The sequence below is a fragment of the Brienomyrus brachyistius genome, unplaced genomic scaffold (genome assembly GCF_023856365.1).
Source record: "Brienomyrus brachyistius isolate T26 unplaced genomic scaffold, BBRACH_0.4 scaffold703, whole genome shotgun sequence".
In the NCBI taxonomy this organism is placed as follows: Eukaryota; Metazoa; Chordata; class Actinopteri; order Osteoglossiformes; family Mormyridae; genus Brienomyrus; species Brienomyrus brachyistius.
Window position 1 is genome coordinate 65,001 of NW_026042978.1, and position 3,235 is coordinate 68,235.

Sequence of the window (3,235 nt, forward strand, 5' to 3'; positions counted from 1 at the left end):
CTGTCTTTCAACAGCAGGGGGCAGTAGAGGTGCACCGTTCCCAGAAACACTGCAATACCGGGTCGATGCGTGGAGCGGACGGGGCAAGCCCCACTTCCGGCTCCCTGTTCCAAAAATCCGTTTAATATGTGGTCCCCTCCATGGGGGACGTATCAGATATTAAACTGATAAGAACAGATACTACACTTGATCTTAGCCAAAAGGCCGAGAAGCGATGCCCGCAGACTGCGCCCCGCCGGGCTCCGGCATGCGGGACGCCGACGGAGCCGGCGCGGCTGGGTACTCGCCAGCCTCTCTGGGAGGTGGCGCCCGGCGAGACCACGCACGATCCCAGAGGATCCCAGAAACACGCCACTGGGCAGATAGAGCCGGCCGCTAAGCCGGGCACAGTCTTACTTTGATACAGCGGCGGTGCAGCTCTGCTTGCGCAGAGCCTCCAAAAATACAGTGAACTCATCGCTATCCCTCTCCACGGAAATCTTTAGTAAAAGGCGAAAGATTTATACGGGATGAAGAGAGACCCGAGTCGATGCAGAGCCGTCGCTCAGCAGGTGGCCGCTAGCCGGGCCTCCGTGACGCCCCCGCTCGGGGTTGAATTCTCGGGGGCGTCGCAGCCACCGGCATCGGGGCCCCGACTCCTCCCTGTCCTCCTGGCATCTGAAAGATCAGCAATCATGTAAACAGACATGAGAGAAAATTCAAAAGGCAAAGATGACGGCCTGCCTTACCTCAGCACAGCTGGCCAACCCTCAGAGAGCATATCATGACCGTGCTTTTTTTTTTTTATGATTTAAAAAAAAAAAAAAAAAAAAAAAGAAAAACGGAGGGAAGCGGGACCGGCGCACGGACAGAGTCGGTCCTTCACGACACCGGCTGATCGCCTGACAAGCGGCGCAGGCTCTCGGTCTGATAAGCGGAACACCGATCAGCTCTGTCTTTCAACAGCAGGGGGCAGTAGAGGTGCACCGTTCCCAGAAACACTGCAATACCGGGTCGATGCGTGGAGCGGACGGGGCAAGCCCCACTTCCGGCTCCCTGTTCCAAAAATCCGTTTAATATGTGGTCCCCTCCATGGGGGACGTATCAGATATTAAACTGATAAGAACAGATACTACACTTGATCTTAGCCAAAAGGCCGAGAAGCGATGCCCGCAGACTGCGCCCCGCCGGGCTCCGGCATGCGGGACGCCGACGGAGCCGGCGCGGCTGGGTCCTCGCCAGCCTCTCTGGGAGGTGGCGCCCGGCGAGACCACGCACGATCCCAGAGGATCCCAGAAACACGCCACTGGGCAGATAGAGCCGGCCGCTAAGCCGGGCACAGTCTTACTTTGATACAGCGGCGGTGCAGCTCTGCTTGCGCAGAGCCTCCAAAAATACAGTGAACTCATCGCTATCCCTCTCCACGGAAATCTTTAGTAAAAGGCGAAAGATTTATACGGGATGAAGAGAGACCCGAGTCGATGCAGAGCCGTCGCTCAGCAGGTGGCCGCTAGCCGGGCCTCCGTGACGCCCCCGCTCGGGGTTGAATTCTCGGGGGCGTCGCAGCCACCGGCATCGGGGCCCCGACTCCTCCCTGTCCTCCTGGCATCTGAAAGATCAGCAATCATGTAAACAGACATGAGAGAAAATTCAAAAGGCAAAGATGACGGCCTGCCTTACCTCAGCACAGCTGGCCAACCCTCAGAGAGCATATCATGACCGTGCTTTTTTTTTTATGATTTAAAAAAAAAAAAAAAAAAAAAAAAAGAAAAACGGAGGGAAGCGGGACCGGCGCACGGACAGAGTCGGTCCCTCACGACACCGGCTGATCGCCTGACAAGCGGCGCAGGCTCTCGGTCTGATAAGCGGAACACCGATCAGCTCTGTCTTTCAACAGCAGGGGGCAGTAGAGGTGCACCGTTCCCAGAAACACTGCAATACCGGGTCGATGCGTGGAGCGGACGGGGCAAGCCCCACTTCCGGCTCCCTGTTCCAAAAATCCGTTTAATATGTGGTCCCCTCCATGGGGGACGTATCAGATATTAAACTGATAAGAACAGATACTACACTTGATCTTAGCCAAAAGGCCGAGAAGCGATGCCCGCAGACTGCGCCCCGCCGGGCTCCGGCATGCGGGACGCCGACGGAGCCGGCGCGGCTGGGTCCTCGCCAGCCTCTCTGGGAGGTGGCGCCCGGCGAGACCACGCACGATCCAGAGGATCCCAGAAACACGCCACTGGGCAGATAGAGCCGGCCGCTAAGCCGGGCACAGTCTTACTTTGATACAGCGGCGGTGCAGCTCTGCTTGCGCAGAGCCTCCAAAAATACAGTGAACTCATCGCTATCCCTCTCCACGGAAATCTTTAGTAAAAGGCGAAAGATTTATACGGGATGAAGAGAGACCCGAGTCGATGCAGAGCCGTCGCTCAGCAGGTGGCCGCTAGCCGGGCCTCCGTGACGCCCCCGCTCGGGGTTGAATTCTCGGGGGCGTCGCAGCCACCGGCATCGGGGCCCCGACTCCTCCCTGTCCTCCTGGCATCTGAAAGATCAGCAATCATGTAAACAGACATGAGAGAAAATTCAAAAGGCAAAGATGACGGCCTGCCTTACCTCAGCACAGCTGGCCAACCCTCAGACAGCATATCATGACCGTGCTTTTTTTTTTATGATTTAAAAAAAAAAAAAAAAAAAAAAAAGAAAAACGGAGGGAAGCGGGACCGGCGCACGGACAGAGTCGGTCCCTCACGACACCGGCTGATCGCCTGACAAGCGGCGCAGGCTCTCGGTCTGATAAGCGGAACACCGATCAGCTCTGTCTTTCAACAGCAGGGGGCAGTAGAGGTGCACCGTTCCCAGAAACACTGCAATACCGGGTCGATGCGTGGAGCGGACGGGGCAAGCCCCACTTCCGGCTCCCTGTTCCAAAAATCCGTTTAATATGTGGTCCCCTCCATGGGGGACGTATCAGATATTAAACTGATAAGAACAGATACTACACTTGATCTTAGCCAAAAGGCCGAGAAGCGATGCCCGCAGACTGCGCCCCGCCGGGCTCCGGCATGCGGGACGCCGACGGAGCCGGCGCGGCTGGGTCCTCGCCAGCCTCTCTGGGAGGTGGCGCCCGGCGAGACCACGCACGATCCCAGAGGATCCCAGAAACACGCCACTGGGCAGATAGAGCCGGCCGCTAAGCCGGGCACAGTCTTACTTTGATACAGCGGCGGTGCAGCTCTGCTTGCGCAGAGCCTCCAAAAAT

General features: G+C 57.4%; 7 non-coding genes across 7 annotated transcripts; all 7 read right to left on the minus strand.

Moving 5' to 3' along the window:
- Positions 1-24: 24 nt before the first annotated feature.
- On the minus strand, positions 25-216 carry LOC125729775 (U2 spliceosomal RNA). The gene has a single exon (XR_007390194.1). It is a non-coding gene; the product is annotated as a U2 spliceosomal RNA (small nuclear RNA).
- Positions 217-415: 199 nt separating this feature from the next.
- LOC125729718 (U5 spliceosomal RNA) lies at positions 416-529 on the minus strand. Its single transcript, XR_007390136.1, has one exon. It is a non-coding gene; the product is annotated as a U5 spliceosomal RNA (small nuclear RNA).
- Positions 530-955: 426 nt separating this feature from the next.
- On the minus strand, positions 956-1,147 carry LOC125729645 (U2 spliceosomal RNA). Its single transcript, XR_007390065.1, has one exon. It is a non-coding gene; the product is annotated as a U2 spliceosomal RNA (small nuclear RNA).
- A 199-nt stretch (positions 1,148-1,346) lies between these two features.
- LOC125729719 (U5 spliceosomal RNA) lies at positions 1,347-1,460 on the minus strand. The gene has a single exon (XR_007390137.1). It is a non-coding gene; the product is annotated as a U5 spliceosomal RNA (small nuclear RNA).
- Positions 1,461-1,886: 426 nt separating this feature from the next.
- On the minus strand, positions 1,887-2,078 carry LOC125729646 (U2 spliceosomal RNA). Its single transcript, XR_007390066.1, has one exon. It is a non-coding gene; the product is annotated as a U2 spliceosomal RNA (small nuclear RNA).
- Positions 2,079-2,276: 198 nt separating this feature from the next.
- On the minus strand, positions 2,277-2,390 carry LOC125729720 (U5 spliceosomal RNA). The gene has a single exon (XR_007390139.1). It is a non-coding gene; the product is annotated as a U5 spliceosomal RNA (small nuclear RNA).
- Positions 2,391-2,815: 425 nt separating this feature from the next.
- Positions 2,816-3,007, minus strand: LOC125729647 (U2 spliceosomal RNA). The gene has a single exon (XR_007390067.1). It is a non-coding gene; the product is annotated as a U2 spliceosomal RNA (small nuclear RNA).
- Between the last annotated feature and the right edge of the window lie 228 nt (positions 3,008-3,235).